At 44.7% G+C, this 25,228-nt stretch overlaps 1 long non-coding RNA gene across 1 annotated transcript; it reads right to left on the reverse strand.

The window, feature by feature from the left end:
- Positions 1-459: 459 nt before the first annotated feature.
- On the reverse strand, positions 460-4,262 carry LOC128630625 (uncharacterized). Its single transcript, XR_008394887.1, has 2 exons — positions 2,290-4,262; positions 460-2,166 (listed from the first exon to the last, which is right to left on the reverse strand). It is a non-coding gene; the product is annotated as an uncharacterized LOC128630625 (long non-coding RNA).
- Between the last annotated feature and the right edge of the window lie 20,966 nt (positions 4,263-25,228).

The raw sequence follows: 25,228 nt of genomic DNA on the forward strand, positions 1-25,228 counted from the left end.
CAAAATGTAAACATTCCTCATGAATCCAGAACATTCATTTGTTTATTATTTAGAAAGTAATAATTAAACAGCTGAATAAAATGATCAGATTAATCACTTGCAACATTTAGGATATGAATTTCTTGTATTGAGAGAGGTTTTTAATTATACACAGATATAAATAGATGTTGTTTATTTGTAGTTTTCATATTTGACTCAGTACATTACACCACATTTATTTAATCAACTATTTATCAAGTTTTTTCAATATTGAACTGAATGATTGTTCAATATCAATAAAAATCTTCAAATAATCTATCAACACCATCAATACATCTCATCAGTAAATAAAAATCTACATTTATCCAGCTGATCTATTGACTGGTTTATTGAAAGTTTTACAGCTTCGGCAGGTAAAGAAGCCATGGCTTTAATCTGATCTTCTGATTTCTAATGATAATTAAATGACAAAATACAGAATTAAAGAATATCTTTATTTAAATTCAAAATCACGAATCATTTAAAAATATGGACTACAAGTCATTTCTACAAGTGTTCATACAGACAGAAAGACCAGAGATGAAACGGATTTAACAGATACAGGACAATTAGGACAAGGAAAGTGAGAGAACTAGAATTATCATTTTTTTATTATTTTTTTTAAAAAATTACAACTGTGTTCAAGATCACAGCAAAAAGACAGTAGAGGAAACAAAGGGAAAAAATATTTCACATTTCCTGTTTAAATTCAACAGTAAAATCTCATGAACTGAAGACATCGTGACTTTTTGAAACCGGTCGTTACATTTTTGAGTCAAACGGAGCAGGTAGTGATGAAGAAGCTGCCTCGAAAGATCATTTCTGTTCCTCGAAGAGTAAAAAAAAAAAAAAAAACATTAATTCCTAAATGCATGAAAAATAAACTATGTACATTTTATGTCTAATTACAGTGAACCCTACGGAGAGTGAAGCTCACAGAGGCGAAGTGTTCACGCTACAGCAAATTTCACCGGTTGACGCTAAACTCGCTCACTTAGAAGGTGCGTTTCTCTGTCCCGGGATATTCCTAGCACTGTGTGAAAGCTCCTGAGATGTCCAGCATGGAGACGTGTGTGTATGTTGATGTGTACACAGTACCAATGGTCAGGATGTACTGTTGTGTCCGAGTTTCTCGTTCTCCTGAAAAACACACGTGCGCGCGCACGCACACACATACACACACACACACACACAATGGAATTGTAAAGCAAAACATTGGAATATATATCTTAATCACATCTCATAGTCCTTTTATAGAGTCTGAATCAGTTTGACTGATTCATTTCGAGTTTATTCAGAGTCGAATCACTTTCTAGTGAGAATCAAATACTCATCTCAGTCTAGTTCGTTTGGAAGTGTGCGACTCTCACTAGAAAATTATTCGACTCCGAATCGTCTCGAAACGAATCAAAACCGATTCAGACTGGACAAATGGACTAATAGAAGAGAAAGAGCAACAGGAAAGAGGACAGCCTTCCTGCTGAAAGCAAACCGGATCAGAATCTTACATTAGATTATTTTCTATATTTTTATTTTAAATCAGTTGTGTTGTTTTTCTTCTTTCTGCACTCGATTGAGGAAACACAGCAATGATAAATAAATAAATAAATTTATCTGTCCAGCTTCCTCCTCTTCGTCCCTCAGAATGACGTGTGGGTGACGGATTGACGGATTTAAAAAAAGATGTCTGGGCAAACTGTGACCTCCTAGAGTTAAAAGTGAGCATCCAAGGAAATTTAATGTGTTAACTGCACTACATTCTGCAGTCACAGCACCAGAAAAAATATGTCCATCTACTGTACATGTTAACACACAAAAAAAGCTTTTGAGTATTAGTTACCCTGTCTTACTGTACAAGGCACCTGCAAATAATAAAGCAAGTAAATAAAAGTTCATCTATCATTTCACTTCCACTAATCAGTCTTTTGACCAGTCTAAAAATAAAAAGACTAAAAAGAAACAGACTTAGCAAGAAGAACTAAAGATCTGTGGATGATGAAGTCTCAGTTCCACCGCAGCTTCAACAGCCCTGGATCTTCTCCTTTAAAGCTTGGAGAAGGGCACGTCTTTCGGACTCTTCTTTTCCAGGGCTGCCTGCGCTGACTTCATAAGATCCTGTGTCTGCAACATGTTCATGTTCCAAGTAGCCTGGAGACGCAGAGGAGAAATCTCAGATTTCGACCGCTCTACTTTGTGTTTGTGGCCATACTGTGTGTGCATGGGTCTACCTTGAGGCTAAAAATGCTTTTCATGTCTTAAGCAGGTTCTTACCATGTAGTCTAGGCTCTCAGTCACACTGTGGTCTCAGGAGTAGAGGAGGTTGATTTTGGTTCCTTGGACAGCGACGCGACTCCGGCCTGCAATCTCACCTGCTATTTCCAGAGCTCCAGCAATCATGGACTATCAGGGAACACACGACTGCAGAGATGAAGAACAGAACACACACTTGCCTTCATTTATACTAAATAATAAAGCTACATGAAAAAAATACATGGTACAACCCAAAGTCACATTCTTCTGTTATCATTCCATATCTTCCATGTGTCAGTCCAGAATTTCACCTTTTTGTGATCACAGAAATTAACGCAAAATCAAGAAACTCCACAATATTCAGAGGAGCTTCCACTTTTTCAAAGTCACTGCAAATTTGGGCCAAAACATGTCATGACACGTCATCACCACAACAGGCCTTCAGCACAGGTTACTCTACTTCCTGAAAAAGTGCAGACCCGGATACAAGTTACGTTCACATTCATGGGACAATTCACATTCACAGTTCCATTGTAACTGAACTCGGACCACCTTCTACAGGTAGTCTCGGGTTCGGTACCGCAGTGCACTTCCCAGTCCACATTACGACGGTCACATTACCAACTTTTCATGCAAACTGCTCTGTGTTGGACTAAACATCCAGTGGGAAAGCCCACTAGAAGAGCTACACTGCAGAATTTTTCTGTCTAAAAATGAACAAATTTCAGGTTTTGTAGCTCTTCTTTGATAAATGACAAGATGGTAATATCATAAAATAGTTCATCATAAAACTTTGTATTAAAACCAGACATCTGATGCTCACAGTGGTTTATTTAATCTTCAACAAACTGCAAATGTAAATAATTGTTCAGAGTGTGCCCCCTTGTGGTCAACTCTTTCATAGGGGCTTGTACGAGTCAGAACAATCAGCCCATTCTTATCTTCTCATCACTTACTATCTCTATATATGATCATATGGACAAAAATAGCTTGTTTACAGATCTTGGTGTAAACATGTAAGCAAGCAATGTATGGCAAGTTAATGTTCCTCATACCTTCACCTGAAACCAGGCATCCTGTGTGCACAGACGAATATCACAGGCTGTGATTAGATCCACTCCTGCGAAAGAAGAAATCAGATCCACAAAAAAAAAAACTTAGTAATTCAGTCTCCTGCAGCTAAAAGCCCCAGTAAAAGATAACTCTCTGATGGTTAAAGCGTTGCAGGAAAAGTGACAGCAAACAATATGGATGGAACTTCCCAGAGTTGTGGTGAGTGTATGAGATGATGGTACTTAACACTCCCAACAGACCTGCTTCCACACAAACGCCATGCACTGCCACCACCACGGGCTTTGGGCACTGCAGACACATCAAACACAAAGTTCAGTTTATATACCACAATGTATTACTCTAATAGGTTATTGATTGTACAAATACTACATGCATGTAGAACCCCTACATGCTTTGTGTTTAATTTATGTAAGGAATAAACATACGGTTATAGGAAAACAGTCAACGATCCAATGAAGTGGAGTGACCGTTATCACCCTAAGGTAGAACTGCACATTCTGAAGTGTTTTATTCCCCTTACACCACAGCAAGTTGTCAACAAGCGCATTTCGTTATTAATTAAAGAAGATCATGTCATACACATTAATCTATTTTAAAGGCTGATCGACAGTGGATCTTACAGATGCCGATAACCAAGTCGGGTAGCACCTACTAATAACCGATTACTACTGAATGAAAATATAACACTCAGTGGAAAAATTAAGTTCACTTTATTACAAAAATAAACAGTACTGACCGTACCATGAAAATGTACTGCACTTTTTCTAATGAAATATATATATATATATATATATATATATATATATATATATATATATATATAGCATCAGACTTTTAATCTGAGGGTCCAGGGTTCAAGTCCTTGTTTGGGTGTTGTAGTACCCTCCATATCTTCTGAGAGGACCAGTGAAACCATCTAAGGTGCCTCTTTCCAGCATGTTTTGTTCAGCAAGCAAAATGGGCAAACTAAGGGTAAACATTCAGCAGGTTGTCAAGTTACTAATGGTTACTAGCTGAGAGTGTTGCTACCTAAGCTTTGTTACCTTTTAGCATGAAGTTGACAAAGACATGGGTGGTCATCATAGAGATTGGAGTCCATATAACAGCATCCTTATTAGACTGCGCAGAAAATCATGGGTCTGTGTGAAAAAGAGCACATTGAATGACCCCGACATGATTTGAACCTTCTGATCTGGAATCAGACACACTTCCGTTGCGCCACGAGGTCCCAGCTCGAAGCCTATAGCGCACCATGGTGCAACGCATACTTGTTCATCTTTGTGGCGCTCAAGACGCATTGGAACTCGGAGACAGGTGGTGGGCTGTGACTGTTGCGACTAGTGTCTGACATCTGGGCAAGAGCTCTTTCAGAGGACAAGGCACGAGCCCTTTAAAGGGATAACCTGCCTGGTTTCCCTTCCCTGGACATTAAGGGAGATTTTCAAGATCAAATGGTAGATCTCACCCCAGTGCGTGAGAGTGAAGCGCGGACAACTTATACCTGAAGCGCAACTCAGGGACTCAACTGCCTATGCGATAGAACCATGGTTCAGCCTTCTTCTGGGTAACTTCACACATTTACCATTCGTACGAGGCCTTTGTGTCATTATACGTGTCAGACGATGGGCAATCAGTGGCAAAGGTGGCGTAAACCTGCTTTTTGCGAGGCATACAGAGCCAAGATTACACGTCAGTTTGTGGTGTGGAATTAACGTGTTTGTTAGAAATTTTGGTCTCCTTGTGCAGAAAAGCCAAGTTTAATTAAAAATGCTGATGCTATTCTACTTGTTCTCATACCATGACACGAAGGCATTCCTTGAACCAAGACAAGCCTCCAGAGTGAGCCTTACGAATAAGAGTTATGCTGGTAACGATTTCCAAGCAACATGCTGGTCAAAAGTGTGCTAGTTGTAAACAAAAATACGAACAAGGTCGTTAAACAGAAAGCACTGGGGTTAAGTTGATCTCAACTTAGAAACTGGCCAACATAATAGATGGGACCAAAGTTCAACATTCTCTTGGTTAACGTCACCATTTTACAGGTTTCACAAGAACCTTGTCTCTTTGTATGTCTCAGACTGCAGGCAGTCAGTGGGTAAAGAAGTATGAAGGACAGAGCCGTGGTTGAACCCTGTTGGTTTGTATCCTTGAATAGTGGTGCTGAGCTGTGTTAATAGTTTGTAGAAAGCCATGAGAACCAGATGGGATGGGCCCTTTCCAAGCCAAGGGCTGAGCACCATTTATGTCTGTGAGAACCGTTGAACTAGAGCGTCCACAGGCCTGACCTACAAGCTCGAGGGAAAAGTGCGCTCTTGCTCCTCGAGCCCAGATAGTTCAGTCGGTAGAGCATCAGACTTTTAATCTGAGAGTCCAGGGTTCAAGTCCCTGTTTGGGTGTTGTAGTACCCTCCATATCTTCTGAGAGGACCAGTGAAACCATCTAAGGTGCCTCTTTCCAGCAAGTTTTGTTCAGCAAGCAAAATGGGCAAACTAAGGGTAAACATTCAGCAGGTTGTCAAGTTACTAATGTTTACTAGGTGAGAGTGTTGCTACCTAAGCTTTGTTACCTTTTAGCATGAAGTTGACAAAGACATGGGTGGTCATCATAGAGATTGGAGTCCATATAACAGCATCCTTATTAGACTGCGCAGAAAATCATGGGTCTGTGTGAAAAAGAGCACATTGAATGACCCCGACATGATTTGAACCTTCTGATCTGGAGTCAGACGCACTTCCGTTGCGCCACGAGGTCCCAGCTCGAAGCCTATAGCGCATCATGGTGCAAGGCATACTTGTTCATCGGCGTGGCGATCAAGACGCATTGGAACTCGGAGACAGGTGGTGGGCTGTGACTGTTGCGACTAGTGTCTGACATCTGGGCAAGAGCTCTTTCAGAGGACAAGGCACGAGCCCTTTAAAGGGATAACCTGCCAGGTTTCCCTTCCCTGAACATTAAGGGAGATTTTCAAGATCAAATGGTAGATCTCACCCCAGCGCGTGAGAGTGAAGCGCGGACAACTTATACCTGAAGCGCAACTCAGGGACTCAACTGCCTATGCGATAGAACCATGGTTCAGCCTTCTTCTGGGTAACTTCACACATTTACCATTTGTACGAGGCCTTTGTGTCATTATAAGTGTCAGACGATGGGCAATCAGTGGCAAAGGTGGCGTAAACCTGCTTTTTGCGAGGCATACAGAGCCAAGATTACACGTCAGTTTGTGGTGTGGAATTAACGTGTTTGTTAGAAATTTTGGTCTCCTTGTGCAGAAAAGCCAAGTTTAATTAAAAATGCTGATGCTATTCTACTTGTTCTCATACCATGACACGAAGGCATTCCTTGAACCAGGACAAGCCTTCAGAGTGAGCCTTACGAATAAGAGTTATGCTGGTAACGATTTCTAACCCTAACCCTAACCCTAAACATTCAGCAGGTAGTCAAGTTACTAATGGTTACTAGGTGAGAGTGTTGCTACCTAAGCTTTGTTACCTTTTAGCATGAAGTTGACAAAGACATGGGTGGTCATCATAGAGATTGGAGTCCATATAACAGCATCCTTATTAGACTGCGCAGAAAATCATGGGTCTGTGTGAAAAAGAGCACATTGAATGACCCCAACATGATTTGAATCTTCTCATCTGGAGTCAGACGCACTTCCGTTGCGCCACGAGGTCCCAGCTCGAAGCCTATAGCGCATCATGGTGCAAGGCATACTTGTTCATCGGCGTGGCGATCAAGACGCATTGGAACTCGGAGACAGGTGGTGGGCTGTGACTGTTGCGACTAGTGTCTGACATCTGGGCAAGAGCTCTTTCAGAGGACAAGGCACGAGCCCTTTAAAGGGATAACCTGACTGGTTTCCCTTCCCTGGACATTAAGGGAGATTTTCAAGATCAAATGGTAGATCTCACCCCAGTGCGTGAGAGTGAAGCGCGGACAACTTATACCTGAAGCGCAACTCAGGGACTCAACTGCCTATGCGATAGAACCATGGTTCAGCCTTCTTCTGGGTAACTTCACACATTTACCATTCGTACGAGGCCTTTGTGTCATTATACGTGTCAGACGATGGGCAATCAGTGGCAAAGGTGGCGTAAACCTGCTTTTTGCGAGGCATACAGAGCCAAGATTACACGTCAGTTTGTGTTGTGGAATTAACGTGTTTGTTAGAAATTTTGGTCTCCTTGTGCAGAAAAGCCAAGTTTAATTAAAAATGCTGATGCTATTCTACTTGTTCTCATACCATGACACGAAGGCATTCCTTGAACCAAGACAAGCCTCCAGAGTGAGCCTTACGAATAAGAGTTATGCTGGTAACGATTTCCAAGCGACATGCTGGTCAAAAGTGTGCTAGTTGTAAACAAAAATACGAACAAGGTCGTTAAACAGAAAGCACTGGGGTTAAGTTGATCTCAACTTAGAAACTGGCCAACATAATAGATAGGACCAAAGTTCAACATTCTCTTGGTTAACGTCATCATTTTACAGGTTTCACAAGAACCTTGTCTCTTTGTATGTCTCAGACTGCAGGCAGTCAGTGGGTAAAGAAGTATGAAGGACAGAGCCGTGGTTGAACCCTGTTGGTTTGTATCCTTGAATAGTGGTGCTGAGTTGTGTTAATAGTTTGTAGAAAGCCATGAGAACCAGATGGGATGGGCCCTTTCCAAGCCAAGGGCTGAGCACCATTTATGTCTGTGAGAACCGTTGAACTAGAGCGTCCACAGGCCTGACCTACAAGCTCGAGGGTAAAGTGCGCTCTCGTTCCTCGAGCCTAGATAGCTCAGTCGGTATAGCATCAGACTTTTAAACTGAGGGTCCAGGGTTCAAGTCCCTGTTTGGGTGTTGTAGTACTCTCCAAATCTTCTGAGAGGACCAGTGAAACCATCTAAGGTGCCTCTTTCCAGCATGTTTTGTTCAGCAAGTAAAATGGGCAAACTAAGGGTAAACATTCAGCAGGTTGTCAAGTGACTAATGGTTACCAGGCGAGAGTGTTGCTACCTAAGCTTTGTTACCTTTTAGCATGAAGTTGACAAAGACATGGGTGGTCATCATAGAGATTGGAGTCCATATAACAGCATCCTTATTAGACTGCGCAGAAAATCATGGGTCTGTGTGAAAAAGAGCACATTGAATGACCCCGACATGATTTGAACCTTCTGATCTGGAGTCAGACGCACTTCCGTTGCGCCACGAGGTCCCAGCTCGAAGCCTCTAGCGCATCATGGTGCAAGGTATACTTGTTCATCGGCGTGGCGATCAAGACGCATTGGAACTCGGAGACAGGTGGTGGGCTGTGACTGTTGCGACTAGTGTCTGACATCTGGGCAAGAGCTCTTTCAGAGGACAAGGCACGAGCCCTTTAAAGGGATAACCTGCCAGGTTTCCCTTCCCTGAACATTAAGGGATATTTTCAAGATCAAATGGTAGATCTCACCCCAGCGCGTGAGAGTGAAGCGCGGACAACTTATACCTGAAGCGCAACTCAGGGACTCAACTGCCTATGCGATAGAACCATGGTTCAGCCTTCTTCTGGGTAACTTCACACATTTACCATTCGTACGAGGCCTTTGTGTCATTATACGTGTCAGACGATGGGCAATCAGTGGCAAAGGTGGCGTAAACCTGCTTTTTGCGAGGCATACAGAGCCAAGATTACACGTCAGTTTGTGGTGTGGAATTAACGTGTTTGTTAGAAATTTTGGTCTCCTTGTGCAGAAAAGCCAAGTTTAATTAAAAATGCTGATGCTATTCTACTTGTTCTCATACCATGACACGAAGGCATTCCTTGAACCAGGACAAGCCTTCAGAGTGAGCCTTACGAATAAGAGTTATGCTGGTAACGATTTCTAACCCTAACCCTAACCCTAAACATTCAGCAGGTAGTCAAGTTACTAATGGTTACTAGGTGAGAGTGTTGCTACCTAAGCTTTGTTACCTTTTAGCATGAAGTTGACAAAGACATGGGTGGTCATCATAGAGATTGGAGTCCATATAACACCATCCTTATTAGACTGCGCAGAAAATCATGGGTCTGTGTGAAAAAGAGCACATTGAATGACCCCAACATGATTTGAATCTTCTCATCTGGAGTCAGACGCACTTCCGTTGCGCCACGAGGTCCCAGCTCGACGCCTATAGCGCATCATGGTGCAAGGCATACTTGTTCATCGGCGTGGCGATCAAGACGCATTGGAACTCGGAGACAGGTGGTGGGCTGTGACTGTTGCGACTAGTGTCTGACATCTGGGCAAGAGCTCTTTCAGAGGACAAGGCACGAGCCCTTTAAAGGGATAACCTGACTGGTTTCCCTTCCCTGGACATTAAGGGAGATTTTCAAGATCAAATGGTAGATCTCACCCCAGTGCGTGAGAGTGAAGCGCGGACAACTTATACCTGAAGCGCAACTCAGGGACTCAACTGCCTATGCGATAGAACCATGGTTCAGCCTTCTTCTGGGTAACTTCACACATTTACCATTCGTACGAGGCCTTTGTGTCATTATACGTGTCAGACGATGGGCAATCAGTGGCAAAGGTGGCGTAAACCTGCTTTTTGCGAGGCATACAGAGCCAAGATTACACGTCAGTTTGTGGTGTGGAATTAACGTGTTTGTTAGAAATTTTGGTCTCCTTGTGCAGAAAAGCCAAGTTTAATTAAAAATGCTGATGCTATTCTACTTGTTCTCATACCATGACACGAAGGCATTCCTTGAACCAAGACAAGCCTCCAGAGTGAGCCTTACGAATAAGAGTTATGCTGGTAACGATTTCCAAGCGACATGCTGGTCAAAAGTGTGCTAGTTGTAAACAAAAATACGAACAAGGTCGTTAAACAGAAAGCACTGGGGTTAAGTTGATCTCAACTTAGAAACTGGCCAACATAATAGATGGGACCAAAGTTCAACATTCTCTTGGTTAACGTCACCATTTTACACGTTTCACAAGAACCTTGTCTCTTTGTATGTCTCAGACTGCAGGCAGTCAGTGGGTAAAGAAGTATGAAGGACAGAGCCGTGGTTGAACCCTGTTGGTTTGTATCCTTGAATAGTGGTGCTGAGCTGTGTTAATAGTTTGTAGAAAGCCATGAGAACCAGGTGGGATGGGCCCTTTCCAAGCCAAGGGCTGAGCACCATTTATGTCTGTGAGAACCGTTGAACTAGAGCGTCCACAGGCCTGACCTACAAGCTCGAGGGTAAAGTGCGCTCTCGCTCCTCGAGCCTAGATAGCTCAGTCGGTATAGCATCAGACTTTTAAACTGAGGGTCCAGGGTTCAAGTCCCTGTTTGGGTGTTGTAGTACTCTCCAAATCTTCTGAGAGGACCAGTGAAACCATCTAAGGTGCCTCTTTCCAGCATGTTTTGTTCAGCAAGTAAAATGGGCAAACTAAGGGTAAACATTCAGCAGGTTGTCAAGTGACTAATGGTTACCAGGCGAGAGTGTTGCTACCTAAGCTTTGTTACCTTTTAGCATGAAGTTGACAAAGACATGGGTGGTCATCATAGAGATTGGAGTCCATATAACAGCATCCTTATTAGACTGCGCAGAAAATCATGGGTCTGTGTGAAAAAGAGCACATTGAATGACCCCGACATGATTTGAACCTTCTGATCTGGAGTCAGACGCACTTCCGTTGCGCCACGAGGTCCCAGCTCGAAGCCTCTAGCGCATCATGGTGCAAGGTATACTTGTTCATCGGCGTGGCGATCAAGACGCATTGGAACTCGGAGACAGGTGGTGGGCTGTGACTGTTGCGACTAGTGTCTGACATCTGGGCAAGAGCTCTTTCAGAGGACAAGGCACGAGCCCTTTAAAGGGATAACCTGCCAGGTTTCCCTTCCCTGAACATTAAGGGATATTTTCAAGATCAAATGGTAGATCTCACCCCAGCGCGTGAGAGTGAAGCGCGGACAACTTATACCTGAAGCGCAACTCAGGGACTCAACTGCCTATGCGATAGAACCATGGTTCAGCCTTCTTCTGGGTAACTTCACACATTTACCATTCGTACGAGGCCTTTGTGTCATTATACGTGTCAGACGATGGGCAATCAGTGGCAAAGGTGGCGTAAACCTGCTTTTTGCGAGGCATACAGAGCCAAGATTACACGTCAGTTTGTGGTGTGGAATTAACGTGTTTGTTAGAAATTTTGGTCTCCTTGTGCAGAAAAGCCAAGTTTAATTAAAAATGCTGATGCTATTCTACTTGTTCTCATACCATGACACGAAGGCATTCCTTGAACCAGGACAAGCCTTCAGAGTGAGCCTTACGAATAAGAGTTATGCTGGTAACGATTTCTAACCCTAACCCTAACCCTAAACATTCAGCAGGTAGTCAAGTTACTAATGGTTACTAGGTGAGAGTGTTGCTACCTAAGCTTTGTTACCTTTTAGCATGAAGTTGACAAAGACATGGGTGGTCATCATAGAGATTGGAGTCCATATAACACCATCCTTATTAGACTGCGCAGAAAATCATGGGTCTGTGTGAAAAAGAGCACATTGAATGACCCCAAAATGATTTGAATCTTCTCATCTGGAGTCAGACGCACTTCCGTTGCGCCACGAGGTCCCAGCTCGACGCCTATAGCGCATCATGGTGCAAGGCATACTTGTTCATCGGCGTGGCGATCAAGACGCATTGGAACTCGGAGACAGGTGGTGGGCTGTGACTGTTGCGACTAGTGTCTGACATCTGGGCAAGAGCTCTTTCAGAGGACAAGGCACGAGCCCTTTAAAGGGATAACCTGACTGGTTTCCCTTCCCTGGACATTAAGGGAGATTTTCAAGATCAAATGGTAGATCTCACCCCAGTGCGTGAGAGTGAAGCGCGGACAACTTATACCTGAAGCGCAACTCAGGGACTCAACTGCCTATGCGATAGAACTATGGTTCAGCCTTCTTCTGGGTAACTTCACACATTTACCATTCGTACGAGGCCTTTGTGTCATTATACGTGTCAGACGATGGGCAATCAGTGGCAAAGGTGGCGTAAACCTGCTTTTTGCGAGGCATACAGAGCCAAGATTACACGTCAGTTTGTGGTGTGGAATTAACGTGTTTGTTAGAAATTTTGGTCTCCTTGTGCAGAAAAGCCAAGTTTAATTAAAAATGCTGATGCTATTCTACTTGTTCTCATACCATGACACGAAGGCATTCCTTGAACCAAGACAAGCCTCCAGAGTGAGCCTTACGAATAAGAGTTATGCTGGTAACGATTTCCAAGCGACATGCTGGTCAAAAGTGTGCTAGTTGTAAACAAAAATACGAACAAGGTCGTTAAACAGAAAGCACTGGGGTTAAGTTGATCTCAACTTAGAAACTGGCCAACATAATAGATGGGACCAAAGTTCAACATTCTCTTGGTTAACGTCACCATTTTACAGGTTTCACAAGAACCTTGTCTCTTTGTATGTCTCAGACTGCAGGCAGTCAGTGGGTAAAGAAGTATGAAGGACAGAGCCGTGGTTGAACCCTGTTGGTTTGTATCCTTGAATAGTGGTGCTGAGCTGTGTTAATAGTTTGTAGAAAGCCATGAGAACCAGGTGGGATGGGCCCTTTCCAAGCCAAGGGCTGAGCACCATTTATGTCTGTGAGAACCGTTGAACTAGAGCGTCCACAGGCCTGACCTACAAGCTCGAGGGTAAAGTGCGCTCTCGTTCCTCGAGCCTAGATAGCTCAGTCGGTATAGCATCAGACTTTTAAACTGAGGGTCCAGGGTTCAAGTCCCTGTTTGGGTGTTGTAGTACTCTCCAAATCTTCTGAGAGGACCAGTGAAACCATCTAAGGTGCCTCTTTCCAGCATGTTTTGTTCAGCAAGTAAAATGGGCAAACTAAGGGTAAACATTCAGCAGGTTGTCAAGTGACTAATGGTTACCAGGCGAGAGTGTTGCTACCTAAGCTTTGTTACCTTTTAGCATGAAGTTGACAAAGACATGGGTGGTCATCATAGAGATTGGAGTCCATATAACAGCATCCTTATTAGACTGCGCAGAAAATCATGGGTCTGTGTGAAAAAGAGCACATTGAATGACCCCGACATGATTTGAACCTTCTGATCTGGAGTCAGACGCACTTCCGTTGCGCCACGAGGTCCCAGCTCGAAGCCTATAGCGCATCATGGTGCAAGGCATACTTGTTCATCGGCGTGGCGATCAAGACGCATTGGAACTCGGAGACAGGTGGTGGGCTGTGACTGTTGCGACTAGTGTCTGACATCTGGGCAAGAGCTCTTTCAGAGGACAAGGCACGAGCCCTTTAAAGGGATAACCTGCCAGGTTTCCCTTCCCTGAACATTAAGGGAGATTTTCAAGATCAAATGGTAGATCTCACCCCAGCGCGTGAGAGTGAAGCGCGGACAACTTATACCTGAAGCGCAACTCAGGGACTCAACTGCCTATGCGATAGAACCATGGTTCAGCCTTCTTCTGGGTAACTTCACACATTTACCATTCGTACGAGGCCTTTGTGTCATTATACGTGTCAGACGATGGGCAATCAGTGGCAAAGGTGGCGTAAACCTGCTTTTTGCGAGGCATACAGAGCCAAGATTACACGTCAGTTTGTGGTGTGGAATTAACGTGTTTGTTAGAAATTTTGGTCTCCTTGTGCAGAAAAGCCAAGTTTAATTAAAAATGCTGATGCTATTCTACTTGTTCTCATACCATGACACGAAGGCATTCCTTGAACCAGGACAAGCCTTCAGAGTGAGCCTTACGAATAAGAGTTATGCTGGTAACGATTTCTAACCCTAACCCTAACCCTAAACATTCAGCAGGTAGTCAAGTTACTAATGGTTACTAGGTGAGAGTGTTGCTACCTAAGCTTTGTTACCTTTTAGCATGAAGTTGACAAAGACATGGGTGGTCATCATAGAGATTGGAGTCCATATAACACCATCCTTATTAGACTGCGCAGAAAATCATGGGTCTGTGTGGAAAAAGAGCACATTGAATGACCCCAACATGATTTGAATCTTCTCATCTGGAGTCAGACGCACTTCCGTTGCGCCACGAGGTCCCAGCTCGACGCCTATAGCGCATCATGGTGCAAGGCATACTTGTTCATCGGCGTGGCGATCAAGACGCATTGGAACTCGGAGACAGGTGGTGGGCTGTGACTGTTGCGACTAGTGTCTGACATCTGGGCAAGAGCTCTTTCAGAGGACAAGGCACGAGCCCTTTAAAGGGATAACCTGACTGGTTTCCCTTCCCTGGACATTAAGGGAGATTTTCAAGATCAAATGGTAGATCTCACCCCAGTGCGTGAGAGTGAAGCGCGGACAACTTATACCTGAAGCGCAACTCAGGGACTCAACTGCCTATGCGATAGAACCATGGTTCAGCCTTCTTCTGGGTAACTTCACACATTTACCATTCGTACGAGGCCTTTGTGTCATTATACGTGTCAGACGATGGGCAATCAGTGGCAAAGGTGGCGTAAACCTGCTTTTTGCGAGGCATACAGAGCCAAGATTACACGTCAGTTTGTGGTGTGGAATTAACGTGTTTGTTAGAAATTTTGGTCTCCTTGTGCAGAAAAGCCAAGTTTAATTAAAAATGCTGATGCTATTCTACTTGTTCTCATACCATGACACGAAGGCATTCCTTGAACCAAGACAAGCCTCCAGAGTGAGCCTTACGAATAAGAGTTATGCTGGTAACGATTTCCAAGCGACATGCTGGTCAAAAGTGTGCTAGTTGTAAACAAAAATACGAACAAGGTCGTTAAACAGAAAGCACTGGGGTTAAGTTGATCTCAACTTAGAAACTGGCCAACATAATAGATGGGACCAAAGTTCAACATTCTCTTGGTTAACGTCACCATTTTACACGTTTCACAAGAACCTTGTCTCTTTGTATGTCTCAGACTGCAGGCAGTCAGTGGGTAAAGAAGTATGAAGGACAGAGCCGTGGTTGAACCCTGTTGGTTTGTATCCTTGAATAGTGGTGCTGAGCTGTGTTAATAGTTTGTAGAAAGCCATGAGAACCAGGTGGGATGGGCCCTTTCCAAGCCAAGGGCTGAGCACCATTTATGTCTGTGAGAACCGTTGAACTAGAGCGTCCACAGGCCTGACCTACAAGCTCGAGGGTAAAGTGCGCTCTCGCTCCTCGAGCCTAGATAGCTCAGTCGGTATAGCATCAGACTTTTAAACTGAGGGTCCAGGGTTCAAGTCCCTGTTTGGGTGTTGTAGTACTCTCCAAATCTTCTGAGAGGACCAGTGAAACCATCTAAGGTGCCTCTTTCCAGCATGTTTTGTTCAGCAAGTAAAATGGGCAAACTAAGGGTAAACATTCAGCAGGTTGTCAAGTGACTAATGGTTACCAGGCGAGAGTGTTGCTACCTAAGCTTTGTTACCTTTTAGCATGAAGTTGACAAAGACATGGGTGGTCATCATAGAGATTGGAGTCCATATAACAGCATCCTTATTAGACTGCGCAGAAAATCATGGGTCTGTGTGAAAAAGAGCACATTGAATGACCCCGACATGATTTGAACCTTCTGATCTGGAGTCAGACGCACTTCCGTTGCGCCACGAGGTCCCAGCTCGAAGCCTCTAGCGCATCATGGTGCAAGGTATACTTGTTCATCGGCGTGGCGATCAAGACGCATTGGAACTCGGAGACAGGTGGTGGGCTGTGACTGTTGCGACTAGTGTCTGACATCTGGGCAAGAGCTCTTTCAGAGGACAAGGCACGAGCCCTTTAAAGGGATAACCTGCCAGGTTTCCCTTCCCTGAACATTAAGGGATATTTTCAAGATCAAATGGTAGATCTCACCCCAGCGCGTGAGAGTGAAGCGCGGACAACTTATACCTGAAGCGCAACTCAGGGACTCAACTGCCTATGCGATAGAACCATGGTTCAGCCTTCTTCTGGGTAACTTCACACATTTACCATTCGTACGAGGCCTTTGTGTCATTATACGTGTCAGACGATGGGCAATCAGTGGCAAAGGTGGCGTAAACCTGCTTTTTGCGAGGCATACAGAGCCAAGATTACACGTCAGTTTGTGGTGTGGAATTAACGTGTTTGTTAGAAATTTTGGTCTCCTTGTGCAGAAAAGCCAAGTTTAATTAAAAATGCTGATGCTATTCTACTTGTTCTCATACCATGACACGAAGGCATTCCTTGAACCAGGACAAGCCTTCAGAGTGAGCCTTACGAATAAGAGTTATGCTGGTAACGATTTCTAACCCTAACCCTAACCCTAAACATTCAGCAGGTAGTCAAGTTACTAATGGTTACTAGGTGAGAGTGTTGCTACCTAAGCTTTGTTACCTTTTAGCATGAAGTTGACAAAGACATGGGTGGTCATCATAGAGATTGGAGTCCATATAACACCATCCTTATTAGACTGCGCAGAAAATCATGGGTCTGTGTGAAAAAGAGCACATTGAATGACCCCAACATGATTTGAACCTTCTCATCTGGAGTCAGACGCACTTCCGTTGCGCCACGAGGTCCCAGCTCGAAGCCTATAGCGCATCATGGTGCAAGGCATACTTGTTCATCGGCGTGGCGATCAAGACGCATTGGAACTCGGAGACAGGTGGTGGGCTGTGACTGTTGCGACTAGTGTCTGACATCTGGGCAAGAGCTCTTTCAGAGGACAAGGCACGAGCCCTTTAAAGGGATAACCTGACTGGTTTCCCTTCCCTGGACATTAAGGGAGATTTTCAAGATCAAATGGTAGATCTCACCCCAGTGCGTGAGAGTGAAGCGCGGACAACTTATACCTGAAGCGCAACTCAGGGACTCAACTGCCTATGCGATAGAACCATGGTTCAGCCTTCTTCTGGGTAACTTCACACATTTACCATTCGTACGAGGCCTTTGTGTCATTATACGTGTCAGACGATGGGCAATCAGTGGCAAAGGTGGCGTAAACCTGCTTTTTGCGAGGCATACAGAGCCAAGATTACACGTCAGTTTGTGGTGTGGAATTAACGTGTTTGTTAGAAATTTTGGTCTCCTTGTGCAGAAAAGCCAAGTTTAATTAAAAATGCTGATGCTATTCTACTTGTTCTCATACCATGACACGAAGGCATTCCTTGAACCAAGACAAGCCTCCAGAGTGAGCCTTACGAATAAGAGTTATGCTGGTAACGATTTCCAAGCGACATGCTGGTCAAAAGTGTGCTAGTTGTAAACAAAAATACGAACAAGGTCGTTAAACAGAAAGCACTGGGGTTAAGTTGATCTCAACTTAGAAACTGGCCAACATAATAGATGGGACCAAAGTTCAACATTCTCTTGGTTAACGTCACCATTTTACACGTTTCACAAGAACCTTGTCTCTTTGTATGTCTCAGACTGCAGGCAGTCAGTGGGTAAAGAAGTATGAAGGACAGAGCCGTGGTTGAACCCTGTTGGTTTGTATCCTTGAATAGTGGTGCTGAGCTGTGTTAATAGTTTGTAGAAAGCCATGAGAACCAGGTGGGATGGGCCCTTTCCAAGCCAAGGGCTGAGCACCATTTATGTCTGTGAGAACCGTTGAACTAGAGCGTCCACAGGCCTGACCTACAAGCTCGAGGGTAAAGTGCGCTCTCGCTCCTCGAGCCTAGATAGCTCAGTCGGTATAGCATCAGACTTTTAAACTGAGGGTCCAGGGTTCAAGTCCCTGTTTGGGTGTTGTAGTACTCTCCAAATCTTCTGAGAGGACCAGTGAAACCATCTAAGGTGCCTCTTTCCAGCATGTTTTGTTCAGCAAGTAAAATGGGCAAACTAAGGGTAAACATTCAGCAGGTTGTCAAGTGACTAATGGTTACCAGGCGAGAGTGTTGCTACCTAAGCTTTGTTACCTTTTAGCATGAAGTTGACAAAGACATGGGTGGTCATCATAGAGATTGGAGTCCATATAACAGCATCCTTATTAGACTGCGCAGAAAATCATGGGTCTGTGTGAAAAAGAGCACATTGAATGACCCCGACATGATTTGAACCTTCTGATCTGGAGTCAGACGCACTTCCGTTGCGCCACGAGGTCCCAGCTCGAAGCCTCTAGCGCATCATGGTGCAAGGTATACTTGTTCATCGGCGTGGCGATCAAGACGCATTGGAACTCGGAGACAGGTGGTGGGCTGTGACTGTTGCGACTAGTGTCTGACATCTGGGCAAGAGCTCTTTCAGAGGACAAGGCACGAGCCCTTTAAAGGGATAACCTGCCAGGTTTCCCTTCCCTGAACATTAAGGGATATTTTCAAGATCAAATGGTAGATCTCACCCCAGCGCGTGAGAGTGAAGCGCGGACAACTTATACCTGAAGCGCAACTCAGGGACTCAACTGCCTATGCGATAGAACCATGGTTCAGCCTTCTTCTGGGTAACTTCACACATTTACCATTCGTACGAGGCCTTTGTGTCATTATACGTGTCAGACGATGGGCAATCAGTGGCAAAGGTGGCGTAAACCTGCTTTTTGCGAGGCATACAGAGCCAAGATTACACGTCAGTTTGTGGTGTGGAATTAACGTGTTTGTTAGAAATTTTGGTCTCCTTGTGCAGAAAAGCCAAGTTTAATTAAAAATGCTGATGCTATTCTACTTGTTCTCATACCATGACACGAAGGCATTCCTTGAACCAGGACAAGCCTTCAGAGTGAGCCTTACGAATAAGAGTTATGCTGGTAACGATTTCTAACCCTAACCCTAACCCTAAACATTCAGCAGGTAGTCAAGTTACTAATGGTTACTAGGTGAGAGTGTTGCTACCTAAGCTTTGTTACCTTTTAGCATGAAGTTGACAAAGACATGGGTGGTCATCATAGAGATTGGAGTCCATATAACACCATCCTTATTAGACTGCGCAGAAAATCATGGGTCTGTGTGAAAAAGAGCACATTGAATGACCCCAAAATGATTTGAATCTTCTCATCTGGAGTCAGACGCACTTCCGTTGCGCCACGAGGTCCCAGCTCGACGCCTATAGCGCATCATGGTGCAAGGCATACTTGTTCATCGGCGTGGCGATCAAGACGCATTGGAACTCGGAGACAGGTGGTGGGCTGTGACTGTTGCGACTAGTGTCTGACATCTGGGCAAGAGCTCTTTCAGAGGACAAGGCACGAGCCCTTTAAAGGGATAACCTGACTGGTTTCCCTTCCCTGGACATTAAGGGAGATTTTCAAGATCAAATGGTAGATCTCACCCCAGTGCGTGAGAGTGAAGCGCGGACAACTTATACCTGAAGCGCAACTCAGGGACTCAACTGCCTATGCGATAGAACCATGGTTCAGCCTTCTTCTGGGTAACTTCACACATTTACCATTCGTACGAGGCCTTTGTGTCATTATACGTGTCAGACGATGGGCAATCAGTGGCAAAGGTGGCGTAAACCTGCTTTTTGCGAGGCATACAGAGCCAAGATTACACGTCAGTTTGTGGTGTGGAATTAACGTGTTTGTTAGAAATTTTGGTCTCCTTGTGCAGAAAAGCCAAGTTTAATTAAAAATGCTGATGCTATTCTACTTGTTCTCATACCATGACACGAAGGCATTCCTTGAACCAAGACAAGCCTCCAGAGTGAGCCTTACGAATAAGAGTTATGCTGGTAACGATTTCCAAGCGACATGCTGGTCAAAAGTGTGCTAGTTGTAAACAAAAATACGAACAAGGTCGTTAAACAGAAAGCACTGGGGTTAAGTTGATCTCAACTTAGAAACTGGCCAACATAATAGATGGGACCAAAGTTCAACATTCTCTTGGTTAACGTCACCATTTTACAGGTTTCACAAGAACCTTGTCTCTTTGTATGTCTCAGACTGCAGGCAGTCAGTGGGTAAAGAAGTATGAAGGACAGAGCCGTGGTTGAACCCTGTTGGTTTGTATCCTTGAATAGTGGTGCTGAGCTGTGTTAATAGTTTGTAGAAAGCCATGAGAACCAGGTGGGATGGGCCCTTTCCAAGCCAAGGGCTGAGCACCATTTATGTCTGTGAGAACCGTTGAACTAGAGCGTCCACAGGCCTGACCTACAAGCTCGAGGGTAAAGTGCGCTCTCGTTCCTCGAGCCTAGATAGCTCAGTCGGTATAGCATCAGACTTTTAAACTGAGGGTCCAGGGTTCAAGTCCCTGTTTGGGTGTTGTAGTACTCTCCAAATCTTCTGAGAGGACCAGTGAAACCATCTAAGGTGCCTCTTTCCAGCATGTTTTGTTCAGCAAGTAAAATGGGCAAACTAAGGGTAAACATTCAGCAGGTTGTCAAGTGACTAATGGTTACCAGGCGAGAGTGTTGCTACCTAAGCTTTGTTACCTTTTAGCATGAAGTTGACAAAGACATGGGTGGTCATCATAGAGATTGGAGTCCATATAACAGCATCCTTATTAGACTGCGCAGAAAATCATGGGTCTGTGTGAAAAAGAGCACATTGAATGACCCCGACATGATTTGAACCTTCTGATCTGGAGTCAGACGCACTTCCGTTGCGCCACGAGGTCCCAGCTCGAAGCCTCTAGCGCATCATGGTGCAAGGTATACTTGTTCATCGGCGTGGCGATCAAGACGCATTGGAACTCGGAGACAGGTGGTGGGCTGTGACTGTTGCGACTAGTGTCTGACATCTGGGCAAGAGCTCTTTCAGAGGACAAGGCACGAGCCCTTTAAAGGGATAACCTGCCAGGTTTCCCTTCCCTGAACATTAAGGGATATTTTCAAGATCAAATGGTAGATCTCACCCCAGTGCGTGAGAGTGAAGCGCGGACAACTTATACCTGAAGCGCAACTCAGGGACTCAACTGCCTATGCGATAGAACCATGGTTCAGCCTTCTTCTGGGTAACTTCACACATTTACCATTCGTACGAGGCCTTTGTGTCATTATACGTGTCAGACGATGGGCAATCAGTGGCAAAGGTGGCGTAAACCTGCTTTTTGCGAGGCATACAGAGCCAAGATTACACGTCAGTTTGTGGTGTGGAATTAACGTGTTTGTTAGAAATTTTGGTCTCCTTGTGCAGAAAAGCCAAGTTTAATTAAAAACGCTGATGCTATTCTACTTGTTCTCATACCATGACACGAAGGCATTCCTTGAACCAGGACAAGCCTTCAGAGTGAGCCTTACGAATAAGAGTTATGCTGGTAACGATTTCTAACCCTAACCCTAACCCTAAACATTCAGCAGGTAGTCAAGTTACTAATGGTTACTAGGTGAGAGTGTTGCTACCTAAGCTTTGTTACCTTTTAGCATGAAGTTGACAAAGACATGGGTGGTCATCATAGAGATTGGAGTCCATATAACACCATCCTTATTAGACTGCGCAGAAAATCATGGGTCTGTGTGAAAAAGAGCACATTGAATGACCCCGACATGATTTGAACCTTCTGATCTGGAGTCAGACGCACTTCCGTTGCGCCACGAGGTCCCAGCTCGAAGCCTATAGCGCATCATGGTGCAAGGCATACTTGTTCATCGGCGTGGCGATCAAGACGCATTGGAACTCGGAGACAGGTGGTGGGCTGTGACTGTTGCGACTAGTGTCTGACATCTGGGCAAGAGCTCTTTCAGAGGACAAGGCACGAGCCCTTTAAAGGGATAACCTGCCAGGTTTCCCTTCCCTGAACATTAAGGGAGATTTTCAAGATCAAATGGTAGATCTCACCCCAGCGCGTGAGAGTGAAGCGCGGACAACTTATACCTGAAGCGCAACTCAGGGACTCAACTGCCTATGCGATAGAACCATGGTTCAGCCTTCTTCTGGGTAACTTCACACATTTACCATTCGTACGAGGCCTTTGTGTCATTATACGTGTCAGACGATGGGCAATCAGTGGCAAAGGTGGCGTAAACCTGCTTTTTGCGAGGCATACAGAGCCAAGATTACACGTCAGTTTGTGGTGTGGAATTAACGTGTTTGTTAGAAATTTTGGTCTCCTTGTGCAGAAAAGCCAAGTTTAATTAAAAATGCTGATGCTATTCTACTTGTTCTCATACCATGACACGAAGGCATTCCTTGAACCAGGACAAGCCTTCAGAGTGAGCCTTACGAATAAGAGTTATGCTGGTAACGATTTCTAACCCTAACCCTAACCCTAAACATTCAGCAGGTAGTCAAGTTACTAATGGTTACTAGGTGAGAGTGTTGCTACCTAAGCTTTGTTACCTTTTAGCATGAAGTTGACAAAGACATGGGTGGTCATCATAGAGATTGGAGTCCATATAACACCATCCTTATTAGACTGCGCAGAAAATCATGGGTCTGTGTGGAAAAAGAGCACATTGAATGACCCCAACATGATTTGAATCTTCTCATCTGGAGTCAGACGCACTTCCGTTGCGCCACGAGGTCCCAGCTCGACGCCTATAGCGCATCATGGTGCAAGGCATACTTGTTCATCGGCGTGGCGATCAAGACGCATTGGAACTCGGAGACAGGTGGTGGGCTGTGACTGTTGCGACTAGTGTCTGACATCTGGGCAAGAGCTCTTTCAGAGGACAAGGCACGAGCCCTTTAAAGGGATAACCTGACTGGTTTCCCTTCCCTGGACATTAAGGGAGATTTTCAAGATCAAATGGTAGATCTCACCCCAGTGCGTGAGAGTGAAGCGCGGACAACTTATACCTGAAGCGCAACTCAGGGACTCAACTGCCTATGCGATAGAACCATGGTTCAGCCTTCTTCTGGGTAACTTCACACATTTACCATTCGTACGAGGCCTTTGTGTCATTATACGTGTCAGACGATGGGCAATCAGTGGCAAAGGTGGCGTAAACCTGCTTTTTGCGAGGCATACAGAGCCAAGATTACACGTCAGTTTGTGGTGTGGAATTAACGTGTTTGTTAGAAATTTTGGTCTCCTTGTGCAGAAAAGCCAAGTTTAATTAAAAATGCTGATGCTATTCTACTTGTTCTCATACCATGACACGAAGGCATTCCTTGAACCAAGACAAGCCTCCAGAGTGAGCCTTACGAATAAGAGTTATGCTGGTAACGATTTCCAAGCGACATGCTGGTCAAAAGTGTGCTAGTTGTAAACAAAAATACGAACAAGGTCGTTAAACAGAAAGCACTGGGGTTAAGTTGATCTCAACTTAGAAACTGGCCAACATAATAGATGGGACCAAAGTTCAACATTCTCTTGGTTAACGTCACCATTTTACAGGTTTCACAAGAACCTTGTCTCTTTGTATGTCTCAGACTGCAGGCAGTCAGTGGGTAAAGAAGTATGAAGGACAGAGCCGTGGTTGAACCCTGTTGGTTTGTATCCTTGAATAGTGGTGCTGAGCTGTGTTAATAGTTTGTAGAAAGCCATGAGAACCAGGTGGGATGGGCCCTTTCCAAGCCAAGGGCTGAGCACCATTTATGTCTGTGAGAACCGTTGAACTAGAGCGTCCACAGGCCTGACCTACAAGCTCGAGGGTAAAGTGCGCTCTCGCTCCTCGAGCCTAGATAGCTCAGTCGGTATAGCATCAGACTTTTAAACTGAGGGTCCAGGGTTCAAGTCCCTGTTTGGGTGTTGTAGTACTCTCCAAATCTTCTGAGAGGACCAGTGAAACCATCTAAGGTGCCTCTTTCCAGCATGTTTTGTTCAGCAAGTAAAATGGGCAAACTAAGGGTAAACATTCAGCAGGTTGTCAAGTGACTAATGGTTACCAGGCGAGAGTGTTGCTACCTAAGCTTTGTTACCTTTTAGCATGAAGTTGACAAAGACATGGGTGGTCATCATAGAGATTGGAGTCCATATAACAGCATCCTTATTAGACTGCGCAGAAAATCATGGGTCTGTGTGAAAAAGAGCACATTGAATGACCCCGACATGATTTGAACCTTCTGATCTGGAGTCAGACGCACTTCCGTTGCGCCACGAGGTCCCAGCTCGAAGCCTCTAGCGCATCATGGTGCAAGGTATACTTGTTCATCGGCGTGGCGATCAAGACGCATTGGAACTCGGAGACAGGTGGTGGGCTGTGACTGTTGCGACTAGTGTCTGACATCTGGGCAAGAGCTCTTTCAGAGGACAAGGCACGAGCCCTTTAAAGGGATAACCTGCCAGGTTTCCCTTCCCTGAACATTAAGGGATATTTTCAAGATCAAATGGTAGATCTCACCCCAGCGCGTGAGAGTGAAGCGCGGACAACTTATACCTGAAGCGCAACTCAGGGACTCAACTGCCTATGCGATAGAACCATGGTTCAGCCTTCTTCTGGGTAACTTCACACATTTACCATTCGTACGAGGCCTTTGTGTCATTATACGTGTCAGACGATGGGCAATCAGTGGCAAAGGTGGCGTAAACCTGCTTTTTGCGAGGCATACAGAGCCAAGATTACACGTCAGTTTGTGGTGTGGAATTAACGTGTTTGTTAGAAATTTTGGTCTCCTTGTGCAGAAAAGCCAAGTTTAATTAAAAATGCTGATGCTATTCTACTTGTTCTCATACCATGACACGAAGGCATTCCTTGAACCAGGACAAGCCTTCAGAGTGAGCCTTACGAATAAGAGTTATGCTGGTAACGATTTCTAACCCTAACCCTAACCCTAAACATTCAGCAGGTAGTCAAGTTACTAATGGTTACTAGGTGAGAGTGTTGCTACCTAAGCTTTGTTACCTTTTAGCATGAAGTTGACAAAGACATGGGTGGTCATCATAGAGATTGGAGTCCATATAACACCATCCTTATTAGACTGCGCAGAAAATCATGGGTCTGTGTGAAAAAGAGCACATTGAATGACCCCAAAATGATTTGAATCTTCTCATCTGGAGTCAGACGCACTTCCGTTGCGCCACGAGGTCCCAGCTCGACGCCTATAGCGCATCATGGTGCAAGGCATACTTGTTCATCGGCGTGGCGATCAAGACGCATTGGAACTCGGAGACAGGTGGTGGGCTGTGACTGTTGCGACTAGTGTCTGACATCTGGGCAAGAGCTCTTTCAGAGGACAAGGCACGAGCCCTTTA

The sequence above is a fragment of the Ictalurus punctatus genome, unplaced genomic scaffold, assembly GCF_001660625.3.
Source record: "Ictalurus punctatus breed USDA103 unplaced genomic scaffold, Coco_2.0 Super-Scaffold_100058, whole genome shotgun sequence".
Taxonomy (NCBI): Eukaryota; Metazoa; Chordata; class Actinopteri; order Siluriformes; family Ictaluridae; genus Ictalurus; species Ictalurus punctatus.